Raw genomic sequence first — 11,055 nt, forward strand, 5'->3', positions numbered from 1 at the left:
CCTGAGGTTACCAAGCTAAATAAAATCAGAAAAAAGGCGTCTTCTTGGCAAATGTGAAGTAAGTAGATTCTCTGAGAGGATTCTGTGCAACCTGTTGGTGCTGATGCTGAGGGGCCCAATAGCAAGTCAAAGGTTTTTCTACTTATATCTTTTTTAACCATTGACTCTTGTTAGGAAGGGATTTGCTTCAAGAAATTTCCTGGATATGTTGTTTCAGCATTTAAATCTTGGTAGTGGTCTCTATGGGCTTCCCAAGTGGCACTAGTGGTAAAGAAACAACTTTCCAATGTGGAAATGTAAGAGACGTGGGTTCAATCCCTGGGTCAGGAAGGTCCCCTGAAGGAGGGCACAACAACCCACTCCAGTATTCTTGCCTGGAGAATCCCATGGGCAGAGGAGCCAGGTGGGCTACAGTCCATAGGATTGCAGAGTCGGACACGACCGAAGCAACTTAGCACCGCACAGCAGAGTGGTGTCTGTGTGGAGTCCTCCCCCTGGTTAGCCACGGCACTGAGAAGCCCCTTCAGTCATCTCTTCTACGTGTCATGCAGTTGACTTTGGCCAATGTGAAATCAACTCCTAGATGATGCAAGAGTGAGGGGCATCAAAACTACCATGAGGTACGAGCTCATTGTCTACAAACAATAAATGCTGGAGAGAGTGTGGGGAAAAGGGAACCCTCCTACGTTGTTAGTGGGAATGTAAATTGATAAAACCACTATAGAGAACATTATGGAGTTTCCTTAAAACATTACAAATAGAGCAGCCACATGATCCAGCAAACCTACTCTTGGGCATATATTCAGAGAAAATCATAAATCAAAAAAATACGCACACCCTTATATTCACAGCAGCACTATTTACAATAGCCAAGACATGGCAGCACTCTAAATGTCCATTGACAGAGGAATGGATAAAGAAGATGTAGCGTACTATACAATGGGGTATTACTCAGTCATACAAAGCCTAAAATTATGCCATTTGCAGCAACATGGATGAACCTAGAGAGTATCATACTAAGTGAAGTAAGTCAGACAAAGACAAATATCTTATGATACCACTTCTATGTAGAACCTAAAAAATATACAAATGAATCTCTTTATAAAACAAAGACAGTCTCATCAATCTCAAAATCAAGGTTATGTTTACCAGAGGGGAAAGGTGGGTGAAAGGGATAAATTAGAAGTTTGGAATTAACACACACACACTGCTAAATATAAAATAGATCATCAACAAGAACCCACTGTAGAGCAAAGGAAAGTGAAAGCTGCTCAATTGTGTCTGACTCTTTGCCCTCTCATGGACTATACAGTCCATGGAATTCTCCAGGCCAGAATACTGGAGTGGGTAGCTGTTCTCTTCTCCAGGGGATCTTCCCAACCCAGGGATCAAATCCAGGTCTCCTGCATTGCAGGCAGATTCTCTGCCAGCTGAGTCACCAGGGAACCCCGAAAATACTGGAGTGGGTAGTCTATCCCTTCTCCAGCAATCATACTAGGTGAAGGGTCTTCACTTAGTATGGCCCTTAGTTCGACTCAGGAATTGAACCTGGGTCTCCTGCATTGCAGGCAGATTGGGGACTCTACTTAATACTCTGTGATAACCTAAAAGGGAAAAGAATTTGAAAAAGAATAGATATATGTATATGTATGACTGATTCACTTTTTTGTACACCTGAAGCTAACACAACATTGTAAATCAACTATACTCCAATATAAAATTTTTAAGAATTACATTTAGCAAAAAAAAAAAAAAAAACGTGAGGGACAGAGGGGAACAGAGATTGCAGTGGAGGAAAAGTGGGAGAGAGGGAAGAAGGAGCTGGTGGGTTTTCTGCTGATTCTTAGAGAGCAAGTCAAAGAGCTTTCAGTCAGAGCTGGAAGATGGTTCAATCCAGGGGTCTTCAAGACTGCACTAGTCCATGACACTGTGATAGTCTTGCTCCTTTATTTGAACTAATTTAGACTGAGGCTCTGTGTGTGGGGCAACCGTGCAGATCGTGACCATGAAACAAGCTGTCTGGCTGATGTGCACGCGGGACCAGAACGTAGCTGATGCTCTGCTCACCACTACGCCGTGCAGCCCTAGCTCAGAGCTGTGTCAGTCCTAACGAAGGAGTGCCTTTTAAAATAATCCTTTTTATAATTGTCCTCTCACAAAGACGCAGTGTGTTCTGCAGTTGCTCTGAATTTACAATTGCACCTTTCATGCCCAAGCAGTTTGCCTTCATTTCACCTTTGCAGAGTACCCAAACCAGGACGTTCCTCACCTTCTTCATGTCAATATAATTCCTGCCAGTGGGTTTTTTTTTTTTTTCATGTCAAATATTATATTTTTCATCTCTGGAGGCTCAGTTTGGGTCTTTTTTATATTTTCTATGTATGTCCTGAATATACTCATGCTTTTTTCTACCTTCTTGAACATATGAAATATATTTATGTTAGATATTTTAGTGTTCTTGTCTGTGATTTATATCATCTATATAACTTGGGGATCTATTTCTGTTGGCTGATTTTTCTTTTAATTATTAGTTGTAGTTTCCTGATTCTTTGCATGTCTGGTAATTTTTAACTGAATGTAATTTATGCAATGGCACCCCACTCCAGTACTCTTGCCTGGAAAACCCCATGGACAGAGGAGCCTGGTAGGCTGCAGTCTATGGGGTCACTAAGAGTCAGACACGACTGAACAACTTCACTATCACTTTTCACTTTCATGCATCGGAGAAGGAAATGGCAGCCCACTCCAGTGTTCTTGCCTGGAGAATCCCAGGGACAGGGGAGCCTGGTGGGCTGCCGTCTCTGGGGTCGCACAGAGTCAGACACGACTGAAGCGACTTAGCAGCAGCAGCAGCAGTAGACACTGTGAATTTTACCTTGCTGTGTGTTGAATTATTTTTATTTTCTTAATGTTTTTGAATTTTGTTCTGAGACTTATTTAAATTATGTGGAAACAGTCTGATCCTGTTAAGACTTCCTTTAAACTTTGGATTCTACAATTTTTTAAAGAAAGTGTTGGTTGTTCAGTCGGATAAGACTCTTTGTGATCCCATGGACTATAGCCTGTCAGGTTCCTCTGTCCATGGGATTCTCCAGGCAAAATACTGGAGTAGGTTCCCATTTCCTTCTCCAGGGGATCTTCCCTACCCAGGGATTAAACACCGGTCTTCTGCACTACAGGCAGATTCTTTACCATCTAGCCACCAGGGAAGCCCCCACAAGTCTTTAGTATAGAGCTAATTTGACCTTAGTAATGAGGCCATGTCCTTCTGAGTACTCCACCTGAAGCCCTGTGTATTATGAGATTTCCCTATTCTGGCTTTTAGGAATGAGAACTATTTTCAGTGCTGTTTGGCCTCTGGAAATTATTCTTCTCGTTCATTTGCACTGGTTCTTTCCCCAGTCTTGGAGAGTCTCCCTACACGCACATGCAGTTCTGTGCTCTGCTGAACACTAGAGGGAAGATTTCTGGAGTTCCCACTGTGCAGGTCTCTCCTTCATAACACTCCGCTCTGAAAACCCTGGACCCTTTGGCTTCTCCAAACTTCTACTTGTATCTCTTCAACTCAGAGAGACCACCGGGCTCTGCTTTGGCTGCCCCTCCCTGTGCTACATCCTGGAAACTAGATTCAGGCATCACATTTTGTTTTCCCTTTCTCAGAAATCTTGCATCACCTGTAGTGCAATGTCTGAAAACCATTGTTTCATATATTTTGTCTCGATTTTTAGCTGTTAAATGTGGGAGGATAAATCCATTTTCCATTGCTTTATCTTGGCCAGAAGCTCAAGTGTCTCATCAATTTATAAAATGATTTCTCTCATCCAAATAGATACAGCTTTTCACAGTTTGAAGTACCTTTTTTGTGTGTTTGCTTTGACCACAACCGGGTGGCTTCAGTAGGGCAGATGTGACATACCCATTTTAAAGGTAGAAGAACTGAGGGCCAGTGAGTTAAACGTGCCTGCCTGAGAAGCTCACGCAGCAGGCAAATGGCAGAGTTGGTCCTCAGAACCCAAGCCCCCCACGTGCTCGTGTCCTACTGGACACTGCGCATCTCTCTCCTCTTTAGGTCTCATTTACCACTCACCTCCCCAGAAACTCAGTCCTGATTACCCATGATAACCAGTACATCAATCACACATGGTTTTAGAGAGTGAATTTCTCAACACTCTTCTTAGGGGCTCAATAAATATTTGTAGAATGAACAGAAAAGACAACAATTTCCCAGGGACAAAAACTCTTTGACCTCCAAGGGTCCAAAGCAAGATTTTCTTGGACATATGTTCCTGCTGTCTCATGTGTTCCATTAAGATTCTCAGTTCCAAAGTGACAGAAAGCCTGGCTTAAACTGGTTAAAGCAAAAATGAGAACTGATCGCCCTACCTGATTAGGTTGGCTTCAGACATGGCTGGCCTCATGTGCCCAAACACTCCCTGGTCACATCTTGGCTCTGCTCTCCTGCATGGGCTTCACCCTTGGGCAGGTTCTCCTCATGAGGTACCAAAGTAGTATCAAAGTGGACTATGGGCCCAGCTCTGTGAAAAGAGAACTTCTACAGCCAATAGTTCCAAAGTTTCAGAGTTTACCCTTATTGGAAGAGTTGAGATCATCTCCTCACCCTTGAGCAGCTCGCTGTGGCCAAGGTGAGGGAACGTGGTGATTGGCTAAGCCTACCTTCAGTGCTGATGTTTGGAACAAGTGGGCATGTAGTGTTAGTCACACCTAAACACATGGATGGAAAGTGGGGAATGGGTCCTACTCTAGTGGGCCGTTAAGTAACCACTGCAAGAAGAAGGGGAGAATGGGTTTGGGCAGGCAGAAACAACAGCTGTCCACTGAGGGCTCTCAGGTGTGTGTGTGTGTGTGTGTGTGTGTGTGTGATGGTGGGTAATCATTACCTAAGACTTTCTCTGATAAGAAATGCTTTCTAAGTGTTTCTAGGACCATATGACCAAGTGGGACCTCTTTGTAAAGACTCCTGGGGCACAAGGAGGGGAAACTATCCAGAGGAGGAAGTACATTCCTGGAGGAACTGATGTCCATTTCTGGGCTCCTGGCTGCCCACATATAGGATCAAATCAGACATTTTATAGCTCAGCCGAGACTTTACTATCTGACCCACTTGTGGAGGTGAAAGTTTAGGGTTAAGTGGGAAAAGAAAATTCTCAGGCAACTCATTTATTCATAATCTATGTGCTGAGAACCTACCACGTGCCCACATGCCAGACACCAAGTGAGTTGTGCTTGGCTGGGCATTGAGGCTCATTGGACAGCAGGCCTGGGAAGCAAATCTCTGTGGGGCTTGAAGTTCTGGCCCAGAAAGAGGAGCAGGCAGGCTGCCTCCCCCAGGAGTCTGGGAAGAGATATGAGTGGTTGTTGTACTCCTCTAACCTCCAAGACCACCTTGTGGATCTAGCAGTGAGGATAAGATCATGGTCAATGATGTGGATCAGAGCTTATGTTCTTAGATGCTGGAGTTCCCTTGCTTCTCCGGGAAGGTGTGCACTAAAACCTGGGAGATCAGAGCATCAGGAGTGGCCCTGCCTCTATTTATTGATTCTCGGTGGCCTTGTAGCTCTAACATCCTCCCCACTCCCTACTCCCTCTTCAAGATCCAGCTTGAGTGCCACTTCTTCTAGAAAGCCTCCCTGGATCCCAATTAAGTTCTTTCCTCCTATTTCCCATAAAACTTTGACCATGTTCCTGGCTTATTTCAAACTCCTCATTGTAGGATTGGTGATAATGATACTACTAATAATTGAGGATGCTGCTGATGATAATACAGATGCCACTTACCAAGCAGGTAGTACCTGCTGAGGATTGTACATGCATTATCTGATTCCATCCTTACTACGCCCCCGAGGTAAGCATTGGTGTCACCTCATTCTGCTGAGAACAAAACAGCAGCACCAGGGATTCCCTGGTGGTCTAGGGGTCAGGATTCAGCACTTTCACTGCCATGAGAGAGTTCAATCCCTGGTCAGGGAACTGAGATCCTGCAAGCTGTGAGGCACAGCCAAAACAAACAAACAAACAAAAATCCCCAATATCTTTGAAATGAAAGGAAGAAAGAAAGAAAACAGCAGCACCAAAACCAAAGAGGCTGGATTGTTTGCTAAAGAAATGCAACTGATGTCTACAACTACTTCCTGGCCAATCACAGACTAAGCCAAGCTGGGGTATTGAGCATCCTAATTCCAGAGCTCTGGTTATAACCTCACTATACTCCTCCTATGGAGAAGGCAATGGCACCCTACTCCAGTACTCTTGCCTGGAAAATCCCATGGGTGGAGGAGCCTGGTGGGCTGCAGTCCATGGGGTCGCTGAGGGTCGGACATGACTGAGCAACTTCACTTTCACTTTTCACTTTCATGCATTGGAGAAGGAAATGACAACCCACTCCAGTGTTCTTGCTTGGAGAATCCCAGGGATAGGTGAGCCTGGTGGGCTGCCATCTATGGGGTCGCACAGAGTTGGACACGACTGAAGAGACTTAGCAGCAACAGCATACTCCTCCTAGGTGATGTGATGCCCATCTTCCCCAACAGCCCAAGTTCCTGGAGGAAGACCTGGTCTTGCTCATCTTCTGTCTCCCACAGTGCCCAGGATACTGGTTCAGCACCTAGTGGGTACCAAGAAAACCATCCCTGAGTTAAGTGCCTGGATCTGTGGCCTATATAATCTGAGATAGAAATGCATTGTTTACATTGAAGCTTCTCCTCTCCCAGGCTCCTCCTTTCCTGCATGGAGACTAATAGCTCAAGTAAACAGTATTAATCTTCTGGAAGAGCCAGCTGCCTTGGCAGAGGGGCCACAAGGCTCTCAGCTCAGGATCTCCCTGTACGGGAGAGTTGGCTGCAGCATCTTGGCTCAGCATGGCCCTTCTGCACCTCGTGTCATTCATCATCCGTGGAACTAATGGCCTGTCACTGTTAGAAACATGTCTCTGCTTTTGGCATCAGCATCTTGAGGGAAGAGTTTAGTGGACTTTCACTGGGGCGGGCCAGCCAGTGTTATGAGCTGAGGCCTACAGGCCTAAATCGACAGCCCAGCTCATGAAGGGTTAAGGTGTGGGTTAGTGACAGAAACCCAACTCAAGATGACTCAAGTACAGAGGATGAACTGTCTTGTGTAACTGGAGGCCTGGAGAGGTCTCCAGAGGCTCGAGTGATGTTGCTTTTTCTCTGTCTGTCTCTCATTTCTTCAATCCTCTCCATGCTTTGGACTCGATTTCTCCCACCACTGATGGACTCTTTTCTTGAAGTGCCAGGAGAGTAGTCTTTGCCTTATCCAGTTCTAGGTTAACATCACCTAGTTCTGGAAAGGGTTTCCTTGGTGGCACAGTGGTAATGAATCCACCTCCCAAGGCAGGGGATGAAGGTTCGATCTCTGGGTTGGGAAGATCTCCTAGAGAAAGAAATGGCAACCTTTTCCAGTATTCTTGCCTGGACAGAGGAGCCTGGAAGGCTACAGTCCATGGGGTTGCAATAGAATTGAACATGACTTTCCCTGGTAGCTCAGATGGTAAAGAATCTGCCTGAAATGCAGGAGACCCAGGTTCAACCCCTGGGTCAGGAAGATCCCCTGGAGAAGAGAAGGGCAACATACTCAGGTATTCTTGCCTGGAGAATTCCATGGACAGAGGAGCCTGATGGGCTATAGTCCACGGGGTCACAAAGAGTTGGACATCATGAGCAACTAACACTTTGGCGACTAAACAACAACAATTTTGCCATGTCAAAAGAAAGAGTGTTCCACCAGCTACTGGAGGAAAGAGAAATCCTCAGTGGTGTCTGACTGAGCCACCTCTGGGCAGCGATTGTTGTGCATGGGGAGGGAGACTGTGATAAGTCCGGCCTGTGTCATGTGCCCGTTCTTTGATCCATGGGGTAGGGCAGTGAGATTGGCAGCCCCTCTGGAGCACATGGAGCAGGAAAAGGAATTCGCCAGTAGAAGCGGTTGGCTCTTGTGGGACGGAAGGGCTGTGGCAGACGAAACAACTGATAGCCCTTCTGGAGCCTGGAGGTGCCACAGGGCTGGTGGTCCTGGTTGACATGATCCCAGTCCTGGGGTCTGAGCCTTTGGCTGGGGTTGCTCCAAGAGCTGCCAAAGACCTTTCTCCCTTTTAGCAGAAGGACCTTTGGTCTGCTTTGTCCTCATACCCTCTCTGGCCTACCACTCAATATATAAAGAACTTGCCAGGTCTTCACTGTGGGAGGAGGCTTTAAATAACTGTTGATTGTTTTGAGATCCTTGTAGATTCACAGGTAGTTGTAAGAAATCATTCAGAGGTCACCCATACACTTTGCCTGGTTCCTCACTGTTAACATCTTCTAATAATATCACAACTGGGATGTTGATATTGACACAAAATTAAATAAAATTTCCCTAAGCTTGGCTTTTCCCAAATGCTTTCCCTTTAAAAAAACAAAACAAAACAAAACAACCTCCTCTCCATCTGTGAGCAAGAATATAAAGATGAGAAGACTTATCTATAATAACCAGCAGATAAAAATTTCAGAGAGACCTGTGTGTGTGTTCAGTCATATCTGACTCTTTGTGATCCCAGGGACTGTAGCCCGCCAGGCTCCTCTGTCCCTGGAATTCTCCAGGCAAGAATACTGGAGTGGGAAGCTCAAGTGACACCTGACCCAAGGGTTAAAACAAGCTGAATTCTGGTGTGGGAAGTCTAAGATGGAATTAATTTATCAAGGAGTTTACAATGAAAGTCAACACCAAGGCTGGAACCCCTTCCTCAAGGTGGGAAACTGAGTTTCTTAAACTCTCTTCTCACTTTCTTGGCAATGGCTGAGCTATCATTTCCATAGAGCAATTCCTGGGAAGGTGCAGACTCTGAATTGCCGCCTGCCCTCTTGTGGTTCTTGCAGACCGTCCATTCAGCAGACAGGGCTGTTCCCACACTGTACTAACCCACCCCACTGTCTCAGTTTCCTTCCACCTAGAGATAATATTCAAATTTAACAAGCTCTGGGACAGGAGCATCAGGTGATCCAAAAGTGTGTGTCGGTTATAGCACCCAGGCCCTCCTCTGCCAAGTGTTAACTCTTCACCTGTTGGGCTGTGGGGAAGTGTGGGACTCTTGGAAAATGGCCCAAGGCAGCTGGGGTTGCATTTCTGGGAAGTGCAAGGTGATAACTATTTACAAATGATAATGGAATTATTTTTAACGTCTTAACAGCTGATACAGCTCCACTGGTGCACATGGACTGGGTATCTGCCCTGCTTCTCCCCTTATTCCAAACATTTTTTATTGCTGGGTTATAACTTCATACATGTCAGGAACCACGTGTGTATCTTGGTTACCACTGGATGTAGTGCCTGGCACTGTTGAGTAGGTGCCCCATAAATACTAAGTGAATTGGCCCATGCATGGTAAGTCCTGCATATGCCAGGAAGCTACCTTTGATCACTTTGTGAAATAATTTTTCTCCCTGCTCTGACATCTTTCTATAAGGTAGACCAGAGCAAAGAGTAAACAATAAATAAGAACAAAGAGAAGGACATCACAAGGTTTCAGTCTAGGAGGACAGTCTTCCTTTTCTCTTCTTTTCCTTCCTTCCCTCCCTCTTCCATTTCTTTTTCTTCAACAAAGTATACTTGGTTCTAAGCTGTGGGAATGGAGTAGTAAACCAGACAGATAAAATACATACTCACACAGAACTCATATTCCAGGAAATTGGAGAAAACCAGAAAGTGCAAGAGCCATCAGGAAAAGCTGCATAGACAAAGGGAGCTTATAAAATGAGTAAGGTTTGGGTGTTAGGAACAAGGGAGAAGAGGACTATGAAGTGGGGTAATAGTAGGAGCACTAGGATAGAGGTGGGAATAAATACCGAGAGTGAGGATGACTGCGAGATCAGCTGAATTGGCTGGGAGTGGTTTGCCTGCAGAAGTAGCGAGGTACTGAAGAGGGAGACACATGCATGAACTAGTCATGGCTCGATCACCAAGGGTCCCACATGGGGGAGGAAATGGGCATGTGAACGATTGTCAGATAATGTAATCTGTACATTACAGATTTAGTAGGACTAAATGCGGAAGGCGCTCTGGAGTGTGTGGGGCAGAGGAAGAGGCGGAGGACAACAGAGCTGGAAGGGGAGGGTGGCCCCAGATTGGGGCAAGCGCTCAATGCCTTGAAGACAAGGCAGAGCAGTCATCAAAGGGTTTTGAGCCGGGGAGTGACAGGATCAGGTGGATTCTGGGGAATCATCAGGGCTGACTGTGAAGGGCAGAGCCCTGGGAACAAGCTGATCACAGGGGGATCATTGAGGTAGTTCATTTGAGGGGTGGGGAAAGCTAGCCAGGGCTGTGACTATAGGATGAAAAGGCAGGGCAGGCTGTGGAAGCATTCACAGCCACAGTGAGAGACTCGCCATATGTGGGGGATGGGGAAGAGGGGAGGGTTTGGGATGACTGCAATTTTTGGCTTGTGGGATGGAGTGACGAGTGATGGCAGAAAGCAGATCTAGGAACACTGGGTGCTCCGTCAGTTTTGAGGTAGTGAAGACAGCAGTGATGGGATGTGGTGGACAGGAAGGAAGTAAAGAGCTGTATTTCAGACCTGCTGACTTAGAAGTGCCCTCTGGACCTCCCAACGGGGATGGTCCAGGGGTAACGGATGGTGGGATGGAACAGAGACAGGGAAGGCTGATCACAGCCCCGGAATGAAACCACTTGTGTAGGAAAGAGAACCACTGCCTCTGCCCTTCAGGAGCTCGAGGGGGAGAGTGTGGAAGGGCAGATGGGGCTCTGTAAGCCATTTCAAGGTGCTGTGCCCATCTTCCAAGCTGCTATGCTGTGACCTCTAATTGGGGCCCTCAGTTCTTCTCCCTCTGACTGTCTCTAGACAAAGCCATGTTTTGTATCTGCCTCATCCTGATGTCCCCAACCTCCCAGCACCAATTAATGTATCAGTGGGCCTGGGGAATTTTTACCCAAGATGTTGCTTCTGCTGGGAGCATCTGGCAACATCTTTAATTTTATTTGGTTTCTTCTTTTTCTCCCGAGGAACATCCTGAAGGGAGCAGATGGCAA

Source organism: Bos javanicus, chromosome 18 (assembly GCF_032452875.1).
Source record: "Bos javanicus breed banteng chromosome 18, ARS-OSU_banteng_1.0, whole genome shotgun sequence".
Lineage (NCBI taxonomy): Eukaryota > Metazoa > Chordata > Mammalia > Artiodactyla > Bovidae > Bos > Bos javanicus.